The sequence below is a fragment of the Ptiloglossa arizonensis genome, chromosome 1 (genome assembly GCF_051014685.1).
Source record: "Ptiloglossa arizonensis isolate GNS036 chromosome 1, iyPtiAriz1_principal, whole genome shotgun sequence".
Lineage (NCBI taxonomy): Eukaryota > Metazoa > Arthropoda > Insecta > Hymenoptera > Colletidae > Ptiloglossa > Ptiloglossa arizonensis.
Window position 1 is genome coordinate 25,715,546 of NC_135048.1, and position 22,761 is coordinate 25,738,306.

Here is a 22,761-nt window from a genome sequence, read left to right on the forward strand (position 1 = left end):
GTGACCGAGAAAAATGGGGAAAGTCGTTAGACTGAAAAATCTGACGTGAAAGCGTCAGAGGCGTCGACAAAAGATTCTTTCTTTTTCTCCTTGTTTCACCGCGCTAATTGAGGCTCGGTTATCGGATGCCCCGGTTTATTAATACCGCGACTCGACCGATCTGCCCCTCCCCCTTCTCACGATATCGTTACAAATGAACATTACGGAGTAACACACGCGCTCGATACGTACAATACGGGAGGAGTGCGATTCGCACACCGAATGTTCGATTTCGCGAACGTCGTACTCGAACCGTTTTTGTTTTCTCTCGGGAACGTGAGAAACCTACGGAACTCGATCGCGTCTAGTACCGCATTCGTCGCGAGTGAGAAATTCCAGCGACGATCGAGATAATAACGCGGAAGATTAAATACACGCGGATCGATACACACCCACCCTTTTCCTCGGTTAATCCACGCTTTACCGCAATTTCGATACTCAATACTCGCGAGAGACGATAGCGCTACGAACATTCGTACGGCGTAAGTGTATAACCTATTTCGAGGGAAATGCGTCGCTTACCCGAGTTCTCTTGCACGCCTCCGATATTCGGTCTTTCGGGAAACTGATTTTCACACAATCGAGACTTCAGCACGGTCTTGGTCTATCGGCCGGTAATCGATTCATATCGATGCATTTCGCGAAAATGCTCGAACGAGCATTCCTTTTCGTACGCGCTCCGAACTACTCGATGCGAAACAATACTGTTTAGCATCGAGCGCCGCTCCCGCAGTTGCTCGTACAGCCGTCCTGGTCGTCCCGATCGGCGAGTGTTCCGAAAAAGGAAAAAAAACAAACGCGCGGCGCGGCCTGTTTACCGAGCGGGACCGTATTCCTAAACCATCGATCGCGTTTGCATGTATGATTTCGCGGAGGGACAAACGAAAGAGACTCGCGCGCGAGTCGTCGGCGGGAAGAAGTACGACGCGGGGTACCGCGGGAACGAGAAAGAGGAAGAAGAAGAAGAAGAAGAGGAGGAGAAAGAGGAGGAGGAGGAGCAGTAGGAGATATTCGGTAGGCATCGGTAAAATAGAAGGGGAATTGGAAGCAAGGTCTGTCGTTCGGCATTCAGAATGCAGAAAGACCGAACGAAAGAGAGCGTGCGGGGTGGCTCGAGTTCGCGTGCATGTGTTTCTCGTTCGTCCCTATGCACGGAGTCCAGCGAGTCGAGAGAGGAGACAAGGGAGAAGGAGCAAAGGAGGGAAAGGGAAGGAAGCGAGAGGCCGCAAAATATATGCTGCATGCTCGTGGATGCTCGTTTGCAGCGTTCGTGGAGGGACGGAGATAATCGCGGGCGCTCCGGCGGCGTGCAGAGCGAGACGGAGGAAAGGAGAACGTGGAACGGTTCGGCGAGGAGGCTGGTCAATGGTAGGCCGGCTATCGGAACACCCTTCTCGAAAACAAAGCCGGATCTCACCTTGATTTATCGCAGAGTGCTGCCGCGTTGCTGTTGCTCCGATCCGGGCGAAGCCGCCGGGGTAAACTCCCCGGCGAAAATTAATCCATTATCGGCTGCTCGTTGAAAACAAAATAACAAATCAGCGCCGATGCGGAGACGCGCGGACACCGCGGCCGAGAAGTAACGGGGGGGAGGAGACGGGGGCACGGGCGACTGCTCGCTTCCGGAGTCTCTTTTTTTCCCTTCTGGTCGGTCGACGGACAGCTCTACTCGGTCGGTCGGTCGGTCGAATCGTGTATACACACTCGATGCCCGCCACTAAATCAGCTCCGTAAACGTATGCACGGCAACGTGAGTCACGGACGGAGTCGAATGCTTGCACACGGCAGCGGATCACACAACGCGTTTTCCCCTACGCGTTCCGTACGCGCACAGACACACCGGACACGTTTCTCCAAATATTTTCCTTCGTGCGCACGCTCCCGCTGGCGACGCGTCCCGACGCAGACACGACGAGCGAGCACGACGGTATCGATGCACGTGCGAGCAGCGACGCCGAGTCACGAACCACCCCTAACGCCGACCGAGAACGCACTGACGTGAATGCAACCGAGGAAACACGAAAGCAGAGATCCGATCGAGTCCGCGGCCGCCGGTGGGGGAACCCGCTCGGATGACTTCGGGACACCTCGGCGCGGCTCGTTCCCTACCCCGCAGCGTCCCGCGCTCATCGTTACGCACACAACCGGCAGGCACACAACCGTAGGATCCTCCCGTTCCCTACGTAGCCGCGCGAGAGTCAGTTCCGACGTGTACACGTTACCCCCCTCTCGCCCTTTTTCACTCCTCCCGCGGCTCCCTCGAACCGCGTTCGCGCGCTCCCACACGCACACACCTGTTTCCGAGCGCGTGTGCACGCGACCTGTACCACCTTACCCTCTCGCGGCAGGCTCTACACGCGCGGTGACGTCACGCTGGGCGCCGTGGCGTGGATAACGAGATGGCCCGAGTCTTCCTCGGGACCCTCGATCGCTAATTATCGTCCTAGAGGTTTCGCCTCGTTCCGTGCTCGGTTTATTCCTTTTTCTCCCCGGGCTGCTGGCAGACGGAGAAATCGTGTGGCCCCGAGAAGGCACCCGGGAGTAGTCACCCTTCCCGCTCGGACGTGGATTTTCGTTCGGCCGCTCGTTCCCCGGTGGCATTAATGATGTCTCGTGTAGGTACAGTCACGACCGGTTCCTCGAGACCTACCTCCTATCAAGATCGAGTATCTACTAGCGACTCGGTGGACACCGTACCCGGTTACCCCGGGTACAACAATTCCCATCTAAGGTTTCACGTGGTGTGTAAAACACATTCTTCGGGACCGCGCTAACTTCTCGACACAGGACCCCGAATCGTTCTCGGATTTTTCTCCAGACTCGTACGAACGAACCGAGCGACGAATTCCATGAACGACGAGACGAGACGCGGACGCGAGCAACCGATACGCGCAAAAATGAGCCTCGCGTTCGACGTATAAATAACGAAACACCCCCTTGCAGGACGCTACGAGACCTCGTGCAATAAATAACGTCCGAGCGGAGCACACCTGCAGCGACAAGGCGTGTCCGATGGACGATGAAGTTTAACGTCCCTTCCTCGTTTATTTCTCTGCCCAAAGCTATTGCAAGACGCGACGCCAATAAAATGCTAATCGCCCTTCCTCGTTACGTCGCGCCCGCTGTTCGCCGGACCTGTGTACCCTTTATCGCGATTTGAGATACGAGCGCGTCGTGATCCCAGACCAGAATTCAGTCCCGAAGGACGACTCGTGTCTCGAGCCTCGTACGGAATTTATTTCGAGAAAAACCCAAACTTTGCCCACGTACTCGGATCTTCTTCTACAGACGACGTTTAAAGGTTCCGTGAAATCGAACGCTTTTTCTTTATATTTTTTTCTTCGTTTCGGGTAACATAGCGTTCGGAATATACGTTCCACGAACGTCACCGTGCTTAAAACGAGGGTCGGTGGTTTTATTTTTCGGAGTTTTTCGGCGACTTTGAATCGCGGATAATTATTCACGGACGATGGTACAATTTTCGGATCGATTTTTAATCGTTTTCACCGATCTCGAGTTATCGTGACATTACTTTTCTTTGACGATTAAAATTTCAAATCTCGAGTACAAGATTGAGGAACTTTTTCGCGTCGATCGAGGATCGTAATTGCAGTGAACAAATATTTCGCGTTAACGAACAAACGTTAAAATTTCAAACATCGAGTACAAGATTGAGAAACTTTTTTGCGTCGATCGAGGATCGTAATTGAGAGAAAAAAATATTTTGCATTATTGAACAAACAAACATTCAATTTCAAACGTTGAGTACAAGACGGAGGAATTTTTTCGCGTCGATCGAGGATCGTAATTGCAGTGAATAAATATTTCGCGTTAACGAACAAACATTCAAATTTCAAACGTCGAGTACAAGATTGAGAAACTTTTGCGCGTCGATCGAGGATCGTAATAGCAGTGAAAAAAATATTTCGCGTCAAATCCAACAAATTGGAACGAGTCTGGACCAAATTGAATTTTGTACGGTTTATTATTCGTGATCCGTCGCTCGAACAACATGCTACCCGTCCCTCTGGAAATTGCACGTTGAACTTTGGCGAGGATTTTTCATCCGTGCACGGTGCAATAAACCTTTGAACCGAGCGCGGAGGGGAAATCTTTATCGTGTTTGTTCAAAAATCTACGCAAGATACTCCATAAATATGACACATGCTTATTGTACCGTTTCATATCTCTGTACATACCGTACCGGGGAAGATATTGCGCAATCTATTTCGCGAAGAATACATGTATTCGTAAACGGAATACGAGAGATACAAGTTTTCTAATATACCTGGCCGACAAGTGTCAAGAACGACCAAACGAAGAGTCGTCCCCACCTCGAGGGATTAGAATAGTTTCAGGGTGGACCATAATCTCGGCCAGTTTTATTGCCGTAACGGTTTCCACCGTAACAGCTACTACCCTTTTCCTCTCCATTTAACAATTTTGCACTTACGACTCTATCCGACGAAACGAACCAACGAACTAATAGCGAAATGACTCGCTCGTGGCTCGCGCAAGGGTCCGGTGTAGTCTCCACGCGCCATTACCAATGGCGGTTCGAAACCCACCCAAAGTTGGGGGTGTCCGATCAATGAACCGTGTTCCGAGTCAATCGAGAATATATACCTGTAAGATATTTTTCAATGTACTTGTAAACCGTTAGCGATACCCGTAACGTTCACTTGTTCTCTTTCGTTTGTTTCAAGGTTAAGACAACTTTGTCGATATTCGCGTTAACTCGTTCTCTTTCGTTCTACCTGTTCGATTCAAGGCTGAGACAACTTTATCGATATTGTACAAAGTTAACTCTTTCGTTGTACTTGTTTGAAGGTTGAGACAACTTTTAAAAGTCAATTGTATATACCACAATTAACTGAAGACTAAATTGGAACGATTTCGAGATTTATCGCGTTAACTTGTTCTCTTTTGTTGTACTTGTTCCAAGGTTGAGGCAACTTTCAAAAATGAATTGTATATACTACAATCAATTGTAGACCAAATTGGAATAATTTCTATATTTGCAATGCTAATTTGTCCTCTTTCGTTGTACATACCTGTTCGATTCAAGGTTGAGACAACTTTATCGATATTGACAACGCTAACTTTTTCGTTGTACTTGTTTCAAGGTTGAGACAACTTTCAAAAATCAATTGTACATATTACAATCAATTGTGGACCAAATTGGAACGATTTCGGTATTCACCGCTTTAACTAGTTCTCTTTTGTTGTACTTGTTCCAAGGTTGAGACAACTTTCAAAAATCAATTGTAAATATTATTACGTGGTTTCTAAAGTCATTTTAGAATCGCAAAGTCACGTTAGAATTACCAAAGGGGTCGATTTGACCTGTTTCGAACTTCTTTTTAAAATTATTGGGTCGTTCGGAAAGTCATTTCGTTTTTTTCGGTGAAAATGAAACACAATTTTTTTAGAGTGTATAAACATTTTACTAAATTACATATTCTCCATTTTGGAAAACGCAATCACTTTCCGAACAATCCAATACAATCAACTGTAGACCAAATTGGACCGATTTCTATATTTGCAATACTAATTTGTCCCCTTTCGTTGTACCTACTTGTTCGATTCAAGGTTGATACAACTTAATCGATATCGACAACGCTAACTCTTTCGTTATACTTGTTCCAAGATTGAGACAACTTTCAAAAATCAATTGTACATACTACAATCAACTGTAGACCAAATTGGACCGATTTCTATATTCACAATGCTAATTTGTCCTCTTTCGTTGTACCTATCTCTTCGATTCAAGATTGATACAACTTAATCGATACCTACTAACGCCAACTCTTTCATTATACTTATTCCAGAGCTGAGACAACTTTCAAAAATCAATTGTACACATTACAACCAACTCAAGAAAAAAAGCAGAACCGATTTCGATATTCACGACGCAAACTCGTTCTCTTTCGTTGTACAGTACTTGTCCCAAAATCCCAACAACTGTATCGCCATTCACCTCAACTAGTTCCCTTCCGTTGTACCTGTTCGATTCGAGCTCCAACTTTCTCGACATCCAAAACACTGACTTGTCCTCTTTCGCTATTTCTTTCAAGACAACTTCAACTGTATCGACACCCTCATTCCCTTTATTCCAAAGTTCAGACGTTCAAACGTTCAAAAATTCAAAAATCAATCCCATGTATCAAAACCTTCACCGAGTGGCCCGAATTCGACATCGAAAGGATCATCGAGGGTTTCAACAACAAGAACATCCTCCGAGAAGATGGCCACTCTGCGGATGATTAATATATATATATCTTTTTTTTTTCATCGGTACGCGCTCGAGCTCCAGGTCTGTGTCCCCTCATCCAGGGTTATCCTCGGCGTCTCCTCGCGGCTGGAGGGAACTCCCCGAGCCCTTGGGGGCCACGGACACTTTCCCCCGTTGCTCTGGCAATAGCCGAGAAAGCGAAGGGTAGCTCTTTTCTCCCCGAACGAGCCCCCACAGCCGTGGCAGCGGCGGCGGTGGCGGCCGGGTTGCAGAGGAACGACGCGGAGGATTGGTTCTGATTACGATCTCGCGTCACCCCAGCCCCGAGGAGCCAGCGACAATGACGATGACTGTAATTCCGCGTGCGCGCAAGGTGGTCCATTATAATCCTTCGACTGGAACACGCGACGAGGGGGCGGTAGAGGGAGGTGGGGGTGGTGAAATTACCGAAGGAATCCGTTCAGTTCGCGCCAGCGAATCCTCCTTATTAAATTCATCGCGGTTCATTACTTCCTTAACCACCCCTTCGCTTGATCCCGGAAGAACCGAATTATCCGGGTTTATCGAAAACTATGCGACCGTCCGAGCATCCTCGATACGATTCATCGAGACCGATATTAATTAACGCGGCAAAGATTCACCGCCAATGGTTTCCACAATGGCCGCAAGTTTCAGCCCGTTGAACTCGGGGAGCCGAAGTAGTCGAAGAAGTTGGGTGCGTGGCTGGGTGGACGTGGGGGTTGAAAACGAAGAATTTCCAACGATTGTTCCGGCAACAATGCCACGGTCCAGGAATTTACCGTCGAACTTAAATTTTAAGAGTCACCGCCACGAATAGACTCGCCGCTGTTAAAAAGGGTTTCTTTTTTTTTTTTTCTCTCTCTCTACTTCTCTGTGTGCGTGGGTGCGTGTGTTTTTTCTTTTTCTTCTTTCTCCGCTCGAATGGACCCCAAGGTCCGTCGGAGCTCGCCATTCCGCGCGACGAATAATTCAAGAGAGAGAGAGAGAGTCGAAGAGAGAGGAGGACCGATCTCGAGGAAAGTTGCGAGAAACTTTTCCGTTTCTGTAGCCTCGATTCACGAAGATCTGGAGGGTGTGGGGGGCAGGGGGCGTCTGAAGAGGATTCTCCCCGCGGAGTCGATCGGTAGCTCGCGGTCGTTTCGTTGGATTCAATTACAGTTCTTTCTCGTTCGAACCGGAGGGGAAACCGGACCGGTGGGGTAGGCGTCAAAGCGAAAGTTTCCATTGTAACGCCTTCGCGGCGATGCCTCGCGTCTCTCGTCGCCCGGTCAGAAGCCCGAGAAGTTACGCAAACGAACGCTTCGCGAACAGAACGAGAAAACACACACAGAGAAAACGGGGGAGGGAGGAAGTCGCGAGGTGGAACTGTCTCGGGAACCGTGGACCGAGGGACCTGCTTTTTCACCGGAGTGTATCATCGGAGTCGAAGACCCACGAGCGAATAACGAATAACGGGTGATCGCGCGGGAGGATGGGAGGAAGCGGTGGGTTTGGGAGAATAGAGTTTGGTATTGATGGAAGAGCAAAAAGAGTAAGTAAGGAATAATGGAGATTTGAAGAGAAATGTATAAATCTGTGTGTTTTGAAGAATTGAGGAGTTATCGAAGAAAAAAATGAAATAATTAAAGGGAATAGCGTGAGGTGTTATTTGGGGGAAAACAGAAATTGGCAGCTTGGGAGAATAAAGTTAGGCATTGATGGAAGAGCAAAATGGTAAGTAAGGAATAATGGAGATTTGAAGAGAAATGTATAAATCTGTGTGTTTTGAAGAATTGAGTAGTTATCGAAGAAAACAATAAAATAGTTAAAGGGAATAGCGTGAGATATTATTTGGGGAAAAAGAGAAATCGGTGGGTTTGAGAGAATAGTGTTAAGCATTGATGGAAGAATAAATTGGTAAGTAAGGAATAATGGAGATTTGAAGAGAAATGTATAAATCTGTGTGTTTTGAAGAACTGGGTAGTTATCGAAGAAAACAATAAAATAGTTAAAGGGAATAGCGTGAGATATTATTTGGGGAGAAAGAGAAATCGGCGGCTTGAGAGAATAGAGTTAGTTGTCGATTTGAAGAAAAAATAGAAACTAGTGTATTTCTGGAGAATCGAATTCTTGTCGATGAAAAATACAATAGTAATTAACGAATAGGGGACGTTTGGACAAGAAAAATAGAAGTCAGAGTACTTCGAAGAATCGAGTAGTTATCGAAGAGAAAAATAAAATAGTAAAAAGGAATAGCGTGAGATGTTATTGGGAGAAAAACAGAAATCGGTGGGCTTGGGAGAATAAAGTTAGTCGACGATGGAAGAATAAAATGGTAACTAACGAATAATGGCGATGTGAAGAAAAAATAGAAATTAGTGTGCTTCTGGAGAATCGAATTCTTGTCGATGAAAAAAAAAACATAGTAAAAAAGGAATAACGGGAGATAATTGAAGAAGAAGAGAAATCGATTGGCTTGGGAGAATTGTCATCGATGGAAGAACAAAATGGTGAATAACGAATAATGGCGATTTGAAGAAAAAATAGAAATTAGTGTGCTTCTGGAGAATCGAATCGATGAAAAATACAATAGTGAATAACGAATAGGGGATGTTTGGAAAAGAAAAATACAAGTCAGTGTGCTTCGAAGAATCGAGCAGTTATCGACGTGATAACTACTCGATGAGTAGAATAAGTAACGAGTTATCGAACTCGAGTGATATTTATATTCACTTCCTTACGAGCGATGTTAGTAAGTTTGACAGAGCGCGAGATTCTTTTTGGCAATACGCGATCGTCGAGGTTGCACCATTGGGAAAATCGATACCAATTCCTTCTTCAACGGACCAGTCGCCCTTCTCGTCTACTCGAAGCTCCTCGAGGAGATTCCCCCCATCGAGAAGCAGCAATCGGAGGACAAGATTCGATAATCCGTGCAACTTGCGCGCTCGTGTCGCGTCGAAAGTTTCGTTCTCGCGAAAAAGTGTTTTCGTTTCCAACTCTCAAAACGGGTAATTGCACGTACTTTCGTTTCGAGCTCTCAAAATAGGTAATTACGTGTATTTTTATTTCGAGGTTTCAAAACGGATAATTCCACGTGTTTTCATTTCGAGCTACCAAAATTAATAATTCCACGTGTTTTCGTTTCGAAGTTCCAAAACAGGTAATTGCGCGTACTTTCGTTTCGAGCTCTCAAAATAGATAATTCCACGTATTTTTATTTCAAGGTTTCAAAACGGATAATTCCACGTGTTTTCATTTCGAGCTACCAAAATTAATAATTCTACGTGTTTTCGTTTCGAAGTTCCAAAACAGGTAATTGCACGTTTTCTTTTCGAACTTCCAAAACAGGTAATTGCATGTATTTTCTTTTCGAGCACCTAAAATAGGTAATTGCACGTATTTTTATTTCGAGGTCTCAAAACGGATAATTCCACGTGTTTTCATTTCTAACTACCAAAATGAATAATTCCACGTGTTTTCGTTTTGTAGTCCCAAAATGGATAATTCCACGTATTTTCGTTTCGAGCTTCCAAAACAGGTAATTGCACGTTTTCTTTTCAAGCTCCCAAAATAGGTAATTGCACGTATTTTTATTTCGAGGTCTCAAAACGGATAATTCTACGTGTTTTCATTTCGAGCTCCTAAAATTAATAATTCCACGTGTCTTCGTTTCGAAGTCTCAAAATGGATAATTCCACGTATTTTCCTTTCGAGCTTCTAATACAGGTAATTGTACAGGTATTTTTATTTTGAGGTCTCAAAACGGATAATTCCACGTGTTTTCATTTCTAACTACCAAAATGAATAATTCCACGTGTTCTCATTTCCAGCTCCCAAAATGAATAATTCCACGTGTTCTCGTTTCGAGCTCCCAAAACGGACAATTCCACGTGTTTTCGTTTCGAGCTCCCAAAACAGGTAATTGTCCACGTTTTATTTTCCCGCTCTTAAAACAGGTAATCGCGCACGTTTTCTTTTCCAGTTCCCGAAACAGGTAATCGCAGTTTCTTTCGGTTTCGAGGTCCCAAAAAGGGTAATTTCACGCGGTCGTAGCCACGCCGCGGAACTTGTAACAATCCCGGATACAAAACACCCTCGACACGGCCGAAAATAAAGGGACCGGTCGAGAGGTGCCCCCTCCCACCCTCTGCTCTCTGCTCACCGCTTCCCCCACCGCGCGTCCCCGTTCCACGGTGTTTTTTTCACTCGCGCGACAGACCTCGGTCTATCGGGGGGATGAAGTCCTCAGAAAAGCCGCGCGGCTCGACGGCAGGTCGGAAATATCGGTTTTTGTCGCCCCCGGGGGTGGAAGTTAAAGTCCTGCTCCCCTTGCCGCGTGGTGCGCGGTGCGCGCGGTACCGCGTGGCAGTGTCTTCCGTAGCCATTGTTGGGTCACGGTTGACATTCACGGGCGTCCAGGCTCGTCTGGGCCGACGACACCGGGGGATATTCTCGAGGGAGGGCATCGTTCACAAAGAGATCCGACCGGGGGCACCCTCCTCGAACTTCCTGCGCCCGTAGGACCTGCTTTAGAAATCCCCCGAAACCAATTTATCTTGAGAAGCTCGGGACTCCGGAGCTAAACGGATTTTCTCGTCGGTGGCATTAGGCGCTTTTATTCGACGCGAAATTAGCTTACGCGCGGCCACCGTCTCGTGGATATCGATCCCCGCGAAATTACACAGCTCGTTCTCTCCTCTTCTTCCTCCGTGGTGCTCGTAACAGGGAGCAGGAAGAGACCGGTAGACGGGATCGCCGATGCTTCGAAAACCGCGAGCAGTTGGCGGCCGCGCGAGTATCCCGAATCGCGTTTCCAATCGTTCCCACGACACCCGGTCCGTCCGTTGACGTCTTCCTGCCATTATACGCTCGGCGGCGTGCGAATGACGGATCGGTGGCCGACCACTGTACGTTCGCGCGATCGAGAATCGTCCACCCGGTTCGATGGTCCGCGTCCCTCCCACCGTACTCTGTACAACGAGATTACGACTTCCTGCGACGACCGAGAGCTATCCACGGTGCTCGTCAACCGTTCCACGGTGCAACGTGTGAGTCGCGTTCACCGTACTCGGCGGCCGGGTGGTCGCGGGGACCGAACGAGATAACGCGGTCTCGGTATCGCTCGGCGACCAAGGAACGCGATCCAGGTGCATATACAAACGGTGCACTCTCTCTCTCGAGCGTCCGGAGAGAGTCACTGTTTTTAAGCTTTCCATTGTAACGGTTCGAGCTCTACGAGTCGTTCCAAGCCGGGCGTCGTCGTTGTCGTCGTAGTCGTGGTCGTTCGTTATCTGCTCACGGTTGGCGATACGTTACGAAAGGCGTTCCTCTTCTCGCTCTCGATGGCGCGTTCGTACCGTGGATGAAAAAGGAGCACGGAAGGTGGTCGCGTCTCCCACTCTTTCTTCTCGTTCCAAGAGGGGAGCGGCGGTGGTGGAGGAAGAGTAGGGGGGGAAAAAAAAAAGAATTCTTCTGCTACGTGGTGGTACGGTGCGGTCACGAAGTTACGGGGTACTCTTCCGTTTCGAAACGCGTCTCCGAAAGGTCGAGGCAAGTAGCGGAGCGTCGAGTCATCGTTGCTCGCCTCTTGAAACTCGCCGTGGACGAGCTAGAAGGAAAGAGAACCACCGAGAGAGAACGAGACGACCACAGAGTGACTTAAATGACCGATAGACCGACGCTGCGGGGTACCGAGCAGGCCCAACCAGTTTCTGGACACCATTTCTCCTTCGAGTCTCTTCTCCCCCTCCTCTACGAAAAAAGATGCAGTTACGCGCGTATTTCACTCGAAATGGACTTGTTTCTTTCTTGCGCCCTGGGGCCCGAAAGGGAGCTTCCTCCCTATTGTTTGCCACGTGAAGGAACGTACGTGTCGCTCCGTGGCCGTTTCACAGAAGTTTGCAAACACTATGGGCGACCTCCTGGCTGTTACGGGCGCGAGTGTCGCGCAACGATGATGGACGAGGATCGTTTCGGTCCCCGTTCGACCGAGCCACGGATCGTTCCGAAGACGAAACCTTCGGGGCCCCGTGTTATCCGCGAGGATCTCGGTCCGCGTGTATTGACAGATACACGGACGCGGAATAAATTATGAAAATAAATCGTCAACACGACGCGGGAGACGGAGCGTCTAGCGTTCGGTACAGGCCGCGTTCTACGAGTTGTCTTGTTCCGATCTTGGAATTGTCTCCGTGGCGGAGTAAAGAAAAATTTCCATCTCGGTTTCTCGTACCACCGTGCCGATCCTTACCGCGAACCGAGAGAGAAGTTATACATCGATCGAGTTCGCTTCACGGAGTATCGACCGCTGGAGTATCAATTATTTCGTTGTCTGTACACTTATGCTTAATTTGTATTTTTTCTTTGTACTCTAAAGAGTGTACTTCAGTTGATAAACGAGTAATAAGAATTCCATTGTTACGTAGAGAACGACCGTGTGAATTTACGAAATTGTGGTAAATATAGTTTGAGAATTGAAAGAAGGGAGCACAATTTGAGCGCGAACATTGATGAATCTAGAGGACGTTTATCGAAGTTTCTAATTCAAATTTTCTAAAATATCTCGAGAACAAAAATTTTCCGAAACTGTGCTCCTCGGTGTTTCTTAAGCTTCTATTAGAGCAGAAAGTATATTTGTCGAATTTTCTAACCTAGAATCTCTGTATCTCGAGAACAAAAATTTTCTTAGGTGTTTCTTAGGAAGATCCTTGTACTTCAACTTCTTATACTTCATACTTCTTATATTTTATACTTCTTATGCTTCATACTTCTTATATTTCATACTTATACTTCCTACTTCTTATGCTTCATACTTCTCATACTTCCTACTTCTTATGCTTCATACTTCTTATACTTCATACTTCTTATATTTCATACTTATACTTCCTACTTCTTATGCTTCATACTTCTCATACTTCCTACTTCTTATGCTTCATACTTCTTATACTTCATAGTCCTTATACTTCAACTTCGAATAAATTAAGAAATATCTACGTGTATAAAATTTGCCAACTTTGGTGTATCTTAAAAAAAAAAATTTTTCCAAACTAGTGTCCTTCATCGTTACTCCTTAAACCTCTTTCAATCAATCAGAAAGTATTCCAGATCTATCAAATCTTCTCACGTAAAATCCACGAATCTCCAACTTTTCAAATCCGTGCTCGTCGTAACTATTGGAACAATTTCCACTAAATCAAACGTCAGACTTTTATCAAATTTCTATTTCAAATAAAAATCTCTGAAACAATCCCGAGTCACACCTTACCACTAGAACGCATCACCATTCGTATCAAATCAAATCCGTACCCTCCAAGTTAAACCGTAAAAAGTACAAATTAATTCGCGAGTACCATTACTCGTCTATTTAAATAATTGCCTATGAATATCGTGAGCAAACACTCGGTGAACGATCCAGTAAAAGTGTTAGAAAATTCTCGAAAGTAACGCATCGAAGTTAGAAAGAAGTCGAAGCGACCCTTTGTTAGTTCCAAAATGAAACAACATTCGCCCTTCATAAATTACGCGACACTGTTCCGGTATCAGCCCCGCGTGCTTCGCCACTCGTCAATGGCTAAAGTCGCGCGAGATATTGCGATTTCGTTCGACGTCCCTTCGTTCGAGCCCCTCCCCCTGACACCGAGTGACTTCTCACCGCGGACTTAATAACGTCTCTTTGCCCCGCCCCTCGACTCTTCCTCGACTTTTCCTCCGCGAAAGTATCCCGATCGGCGCGTCCAATCCGCTCTCGATCGAAATTATTGTTCGATCGGAGTAGTCGAGGTCGCTATGGTAGACGGTGGCTCGTAAATCGCGCGACAAAAGACTGGGCGAAATCGACGTCTCGTATCTAGAATACGCCGGGAACACAACGCGTAGACCTGGATGGCGGGGAGGGGAGGGGGTAACCCGAGCCGTAGGGAAAAGGGAGAAGATGCCGGAGTAAGATTTAATAAATGCCACAGGCCGCAGGTAGGCGACGCCTCGGCACCGCAAAGCCGCCTACAGGGAGTCGGATTTCCTCGAGGACTTCGATGATTCCCGGCCGCGACGAGACCTCGCGCGTCCCTGTGTTCTCTTAACGAGGCTCGAGTGGGACGAGCATCCGTTTCGTGTTCGACGCGCCAACGAGTGGGGGTGGGGGGAACGCGGTGGTGGACCGAAAACCTCCCGATCGGTCGTCACGGCGGCGCGTACTCGCGCGAAATTTCGTACACGGAGACTTCGACGCGTGGACGGACAACGCTCACGCTGAAATTACAGCGGGACACTCGTATACACGGGTTTCCATTGCGATTTGGACATGGCTAGGTGGAATTCGTGCAGAATTGTGCTATTGTCAGCTCTGTATATTTCTCTGTGTATTACTTAGAGAGAGTAATATACATATTCTCTGTATATTAGCTCTGTATTTTAGCTATGTATATTACATATAGAGAGGAATATAAATATTCTCTGTATATTAGCTCTGTATATTATATATAGAGAGTAATATAAATATTTTTTGTATATTACATATAGAGAATAATACAAATATTCTCTGTATATTACATATAGAGAGTAATATAAATATTCTTTGTATATTACATATAGAGAGTAATATAAATATTCTCTGTATATTACATATAGAAGAGTACTATAAATATTCTCTGTATATTAGCTCTGTATATTTCTCGAAGCTGACGACCTCTAGGTTTATTTATAATACGAATGGGTACACTCTTCTTGAATCATTGAAATTATTTTCCTTTTGTTCAGGGTCGTGTTTCATAGAATGGGAGTTGTAATCATGAAGAAGTTTCTTCAGGAAGAAGTTTCTTCAGGAAGAATTCTTCGTTAAACGTTTCAACAATTTCCATTACTTTTCAAATAGTAATAAATACTCGGTTGATAAATGTATCTCTCGACATTTTCGACACAACTTTCGCTAATTGTCACTCAAATTATCTCTTGTGATATTTTTTCTTTAATTTTATACACTATGTTTATTTCTCTTTGCGGAGCAATGGGTTTATTTAACCTATGCCCATAAAATAAATAAATAAAATCTTTGCAATATTTTGGTATTTAGACGTTCCATGACTTTCGAGATCTTATTTGGTAGACATTGACATTTGATTTTAGTCGATGATATCTCCAAGATTCTACGCAATGTTTAGAAAAATTGAAATACCTTCCGATGCAAATATCTTGAAAATAAATGCTAAAAACCGTATAATTAGTATGATCGTTAACTTTGTTTTAATATTCTATATTATAAGTACAAGAAAACCGAACATGGAACATACTATTTCAAAAATATCAATGACCTTGAAATCTCTAAAAAAAAAAAAAAAAAAATTCCTTGAAAAAATTTCTTCACACGAAAAACACTAAGATGGTGATTCTATTCATCCGAGACACCCTGTAGACAGCGTTTGCCACTGTTTCGACTATCTCCACGGACTCCGTAGCCCATCCCCCGTGAATGGGATCTTACCGGCAACGACCCTCTCTCGGTGAAAGTTCCAGCCCCGGAAATGGTCTTCGATTCGTTCCCATTTTTATGCAAAAGGAGACGTTCGCGCCAACAGCCACGACCGTCGGCTCTCGAATTTAATTCCCTCGGTTTTCGACAACGCCACGATCGAATAAAAACGTTGATTTAAACCGTCGCGTTTCACGACTCCGTTCGTGGACGTTCCAAGAGACGCGGCCCGCGATTATTCCGCACTCTCGCATACCAATGAAATAGAGATCGTTCCCTGGACGCCACAGTGTTCGCGAACGTTTCGAGGGAAACCGTAAAAAAAGAAAAAAAAAGAAAGAAAGAAAGAAAGAAAAAAGAAAAAAGACCAGAAATAAGAAACGTGGACAAGCGAGATTTGGAAGCTTGTAAAATTTCCGCTCGACGAATTTTTGTCTCGCGCCTCGAGAGTATTCGATACAAGTGGTGACAAGGTAATTGTGTCGCGGTTAATAACGACCCTTATCGCGCGAGATTTGTTACGCGTTGAATGCATCGGTGAGGGGGCACGAGCAATAACAGCCCACTCTTGGAAAGTCGTTACTCATTGTTGCGTCTAACGACGCCACGGGAATTAATCGACGCTGCTACGGTGCACTCGACCCTCGTACAACACGATTTGCGAAGAAATACAATTAGAATCGTCGATCGTAGGTCGGTAACATCCTTATGTTTATTGTCTACGTGTTGTGTATGGATGTACGAGTGTGTACGCGAGAATGAGTGTGAGCCTGCCGCGTGAGTCATTGTTTTTATTCTGTAAGGACGTACGGAACAACAAACATGTGTACGTATTAGGTACGTTAAAATCATTGATAATTAAATAAATTCTCGTTTATTTCAAAGTCTAGCTAAAATTTATCACGGTTAATTCGTTCCGTGTTGTAATCGAAATCAAGTTGAGTGAACATTAAACGTGGTGGGAACTGATTCGTGTTGTAGGATTTGGTCGAGGTTCATTAATAATGTATAGAAGTTTATAATTTACGCAACGTGTTATGAGAAGGTCGAGTGTATTTGTTCATAGATTTGGGATTTTTTGAGAGCATTGAAAAGAATTTCCATACGTTGAGTAGAACTTGAAACAATTGTCGATGGAAAGTATTCAGAAAATTTTTGAAATTTTTATCGATCTTTTCTGGAGGTCTTTTTCGAGAAGAATAAAAGGAGGTGTGTGTTTTAAAAAGAACTATGCATTTTTTTTTACATAAATAGTGTCTTTTTTTTGGAAATTCTTCAAACACTCGATCCTCCTATAATACTATTAATTTTTTGTTTTACATAAATGGTGTCTTTTCTTTGACAATTTATAAAACACTCAATCTTCCTACAACACTGCTAATTTTTTTTTTTTTACATAAATAGTGTCTTTACTTTGGAAATTCAGAAAACACTCGATCCTCCTATAACACTATTAATTTTTTTTTTACATAAATAGTGTCTTTTCTTTGGAAGTTTATAAAACATTCCTATAACACTATTTATTTTTTTTTTACACAAATAGTGCCTTTTTTTTTGGAAATTTATAAAACACTCGAACCTCCTATAACACTATTAATTTGTTTTTTTACATAAATAGTGTCTTTTCTTTGGAAGTTTATAAAACACTTGATCTTCCTATAACACTACTAATTTTTCTTTTACATAAATAGTGTCTTTTCTTTGGTAGTTTATAAAACACTCAATCCTCCGATAACACTATTAATTTTTCTTTCACATAAATACTGTCTTTTCTTTCAAAATTTATAAAACACTCAATCCTCCTATAACACTATTAATTTGTTGCATGTTGCATCGAAAACGTGTTGAGCGAAACCTAGCCAGTGTGATGGAAATATTCGTATTATTTGCGAGGGTTGTCCATGTTTATAAGAATCTCGTCATACTTACTATATTTCTGCACCGTGTTACATCTAAACCGTGTTATAAGGGGGTCGGGGGTAATTCCCTCGATATTTCGGCGCGCGATTTTATTTTCTCTTTGAGTCGATCGCAGCACCGCGGACAGCGGTAACCCCGGGGATAAAATGTTGCGTAAAGTTATGATAAATTTATGCAACATTCGGGAACATTTAGAATTCAGTATGTGGGACCGGCATTATGCGAATAACGGCCTTGCGTTGTATCTTCGCAATTTACATACGATCTTGTTTGCTCGGTAATAAGAGTTATTAATAGCATGCGATCTCGTAAATCGCGAAGCGCGATTAGCGAATAAAATTGAACCGATGGAGCTGGTCCGATTAAGCGAAGGCTCGTGTACGACTCGGGAAAAATTACGGATAAATAACGTACAGGTGGTTTCACAACGAGGGGAAAAATATTGTGATAATTTGCGCGTGATGTCGTAGCGATGAATAATAATTACAGCGAACCAAAGTTTGCCGACTTTTTACCGTAGAATCGGGGGTACAAGAATTTATCATCGTTAAGGTCATTATTTATCACATCTTCGAACTCGAACACCGGCATTACGGGAAAAAAAGATTACGAGCAATTTGTTGTAAGTACTCGAAGATAGATAATTGTACCACGGTTGAATTTTTACGATTTTTTTAATGTTCAAAGTTGTCGATTTTTTGAGATTCAATGGGCGGGTCACTTTAGACCCTGGTAGACGATACAGTGCATCCTGATAATATCTTTTGTATTTACATTAAACGTATGGAAGATCTCAAAGACTAAAACAATCTTAAAGAAACGCCTACCAGCGTTCACTGTATGTGTATTTTAAACGAAAGGGGAATCTTATTTATTAACAATTTTGATATTCGTTACACCGATTTTCAGCGTAGCCACTGGATCACAGGAAAGAAAAACTATTTATTAACAATCTTTAAATTCATTATATCGCTTTTCAACGCACCCACTGAATCTCGGACAAGAAAAATTATTTATTAACAATTTTTAAATTCGTTACCTTGTTTTTCAACGCACCCACTTAATCTCGAAGAAGAAAAATCATTTATTAACAATCTTCAAATTCGTTATCCCAATTATCAACGTATTCACTGGATCAAAGGGAAGAAAAATCATTTATCAACAATCTCTAAATTCGTTACTCGAATTTTCAATTAACACATTGGATCACAAGAAAGAAAAATCATTTATTAACAATTTTCAAATTCGTTACCCCAATTTTCAACGTATTCACTAAATCACTCTGAAGAAAAATCATTTATCAACAATCTCTAAATTCGTCACCCTACTTTTCAACATACTCATTGCATCACAGGGAAGAAAATTCATTAATTGTATTTTTCGAAAAGTCATTCCGTTTTTTTTTTTGTTAAAAATGAAACACGATTACTTTATAGCGTATAAACATTTTACTAAATTATACATTCTCCATTTTGAAAAACCAAATAACTTTCCAAACAACCCAATACTAACACTCTTCAAATCCGTTACCCCACTATTCAAAGCACCCGCCGAGTAGATGATCATTCTCGATCCAACTCGTCCCAAGAACCAAACCCCAAAAGACCCACTAAAGTATCCCCACTAAAGTGTTCCAGAAAACCCGTTACGGAACGCTCCCCGTGAATCACACACTCGGGAATAATTGATTCCAGATAACGTCTAACGGTGCACACCGCGGTGGCATACCATAAGAACGTTAGATCGCGGTGTTCGATAACAGTGGTGTGTCGTGGTTCTGTAAAACGCGAACGAGCGACCGTAAGTTGGGAAGTTAAAACCGATAGGTGTCCACCTACCCCGTGTTCCCCATTGCCGATGAAAAAATCTCAAGACCCCCCACGGAAGTGGACGATATCAGAGACGTCGTGGAGCGGGGGTCCTCGCGCGTAATACGAGCGTATCGACGCGTCCCTCTTATAAATACACGTCGATATACGGCGCGAACGATCGGGAGAGGAACGACAGGAGGACGAGGGTGTGCGGTTACGAAGTGATCTGACACGTCGGTAAATATCCCGGTGATCACCGGGCCCCGTGACTTTACGAGAAACGAAACAGGCCCGCCGCTGTGTACCGTAATATTCTGTCGAATTTACGGGGCGAAGTGCGTTACGACTTTATTATGGACGCCGTGGTTCTGGTAACCGTGGCACGGCCACCGCTCGCCCACCATACCACCGTCCCGCGCGAGTGTCTTTGTAAATCCCGGTTTTTTATACTGACATCGTCTCTGTGCCACGATGGCCCGTACCGGTCTAGCGATTATGGGAAAAGTTCAGCGGCGCTTAAACGAAAACCTCGGTAGCCACGAGTGGCCGCTTCGGGGACGTTGGAGAACGACACGTTCAAATCGAGTCACTATGGACGAACCGGTGGGTAACCGAGGCTCTGGGAACTGTTCACAGCGATGTAACGCGGAGTGTTCAACAGTAGGTTTACGGGACAGGTTTACTAGGTTTTTGACGCATTTCTATCGATGAGGAAAATTACTGGGGGATTATGGAATTGTTTAGCACGAGAGAAAATGTAAATGGACGTTTATTTTTAGATAAGTATATTACAGTCGTGCAGCGGGGTATGGTTACGAACAACTGAACAGATTGTAACGATCACGTCGTCACACCAACGGAAAAAATTGGAAAGCTGGTATCGAGCTCATCCACCATTCCGAATACCGTTTACGTTTTTCTTCGGTCACTTGTACCGACTTTTATCCATTTAACGAGAATATGTATTGATATGAAATTCAGTTTCTTCGAAGCTTTTTAATTTTATAATTCTCTACACGGTGTATCTATTTCTTCTTGATACGCGTCTATTTGACGCAAGAAATGTCCGTGAACTTAGTGTTTAAAGAAAAGAGTATTCGTAGGATTTTAGGGAACCGGTGGCGCCGCCCGTGGAGACAAACAAACTAACGATCGTGGACGAAGTGCGCGGTGTTTCTACGCGACTCGTTAAATACGGTGGGCTTTTTAACGTTGTGGGGATATGGGGATATGGGGAACGAAAATAGTCGAGATTGTTTCGGAGAAATAATTGCGTCGTTCGATTATCGTGGATGGTCTCGTGTGGCAGGAATTTATGATATTTTTAAGGAACGCGTAAACGTAGCTTGGATGATGCGATGTCAGTGTTGCATTGTAATGTAATCGTTTTGCTTTACTAGGGTATGTATAGGGTAGAGATTGGCAACCCTGGTGGGAAGTCAGGAAACTACGAAAACAGGAGAGCGATAGGTTAGAGAAGAGAGTTTGTGGGTGCCAAGTGCAATTTATAAGTTTAGTTTTTATAAAAGATCAGCCAAAGATTAATTTTGTTACTGTTTAGTTCGCTGTATTATCGTAATAAAGAATTTTGTTTATTTTCTTTTATAAAGTAATCACGATGTGCGATCCATTTTTGGAACATAACCTATAATAGTTAACGCTGTGAATATTATCCAATAGTTAACATTGGAAGTATGGTTGTTCTTACGTGCTTTTGGTAATGATAAATTCAGGAGATATTTTCGTGGAAAGAAGGTTAGAAATTTATCATATTTATGATGAGCGAGAAGTGGATAAGGGCTCGTCGGTTGTATTTTCTATGACATCATAATCATAGTGATAATGATATTGAAAATATTCATGGTTAATTGATCGAAATTAGATTTTCTCGTTGAACGATTTTCCTTTTGATAAATTACTTTTCACACTACCTAGTATAAAAAAACTTTTCGATTCTCAGAGATTGCAAATAAAAGATAATTCGAGCGAGGCTCCACCATTTCTCAATTCGTCTTTTGTAAATTTTATAAATTGTAATAAAGTTACTATCCGCGAGAAGAAAGTCACCGAGTGTTTACATCCCCCACTCTAACCACTCACAGCAAACCACTCCCCTATCTCGCTATTGGCCGTTGTCGATCTTTCTCACTGTCCTCGACCAATCTACTAGAGGAGCTGGTAATGTGTGACCTAGAGTGGGGGGTATAAACACTCGTCGGCCATCTTCTCGCGAACAGACAGTACCTTTCTTCCAACTGTTTCGATTATAATCCACAAAATTTCTAACAGTAGAATCGAGAAATCTAATGCTCCAACTGCAATCGTATTATTTCGATTCGTCGAGTATTCATAGTATAATACTTCTGTTCCAATTACTAGCCCCAATATACTAACCTCCTATTGGTCGCAAGATCATACATCGATCTCGGGATGAAAATATTCTCCGGGTGAAATATTCTCTAAAAATGTATCTACAGATTAAACTTAAGTAAATAAAACGATTAAAATACGACCTTCGAAGAATAAAATACCTATTGATCTCAAAATCATACATCGATCTCAGAATGAAAATATTCTCTAAAAATGTATCTACGGATTAAACTTAAGTAAATAAAACGATTAAAATACGACCTTCGAAGAATAAAATACCTATTGATCTCAAAATCGTACATCGATCTCAGAATAAAAATATTCTCTAAAAATGTATCTACGGATTAAACTTAAGTAAATAAAACGATTAAAATACGACCTTCGAAGAATAAAATATCTATTAACCTCAAAATTGTACATCGATCTCGGAATAAAAATATTCTCTAAGAATGTATCTACGGATTAAACTTAAGTAAATAAAACGATTAAAATACGAGCTTCGAAGAATAAAATACGTCTATTATCGAGATCGCCAATCTGTAAAACACGATACCTAAATGTGTCCACGATTCTTTACTACTTCCCGCGACATCCTACTTTGGGAGACACTGTTACAGCTGTCCTTGTTCGTCCACCATTGTACGAATAAAGTGTCGTCCGTGCTTGTTCCCCGAGGACTAGACGGGAATGAGATTCCAGGGTACGTGGTATCTGGTCGCGGGATAGGAGTCCCTCGGAATTACAAGTTACAAGCCAATCTGCCTTCGTAGCTTACCGGTGAATCGCTGGGACGATCGTGTTCCAGCTCGGGAAAATGATCGCGGCGTGGGCGTAGCAGGGACGTTCCGCGATCGGATTTTTCACGATGGCGCTATCTCGTACGAAACTCGACGTGTCGTAGGATTACGCGAACTCCCGGC

At 43.8% G+C, this 22,761-nt stretch overlaps 1 protein-coding gene across 4 annotated transcripts in view; it reads right to left on the reverse strand.

Moving 5' to 3' along the window:
- Window positions 1–22,761, reverse strand: part of Fz2 (frizzled 2) — a 319,520-nt gene that overhangs the window by 75,506 nt on the left and 221,253 nt on the right. The window contains exon 1 of one of the 4 annotated variants that reach the window (XM_076313279.1): window positions 1,457–2,004. The exons of the other annotated variants lie outside the window; for them this stretch is intronic. The gene's annotated coding sequence lies outside the window, so the exon portion shown is untranslated. Of the gene's footprint in view, window positions 1–1,456; window positions 2,005–22,761 lie in introns of those variants that run through there. 4 annotated transcript variants of the gene reach the window in all.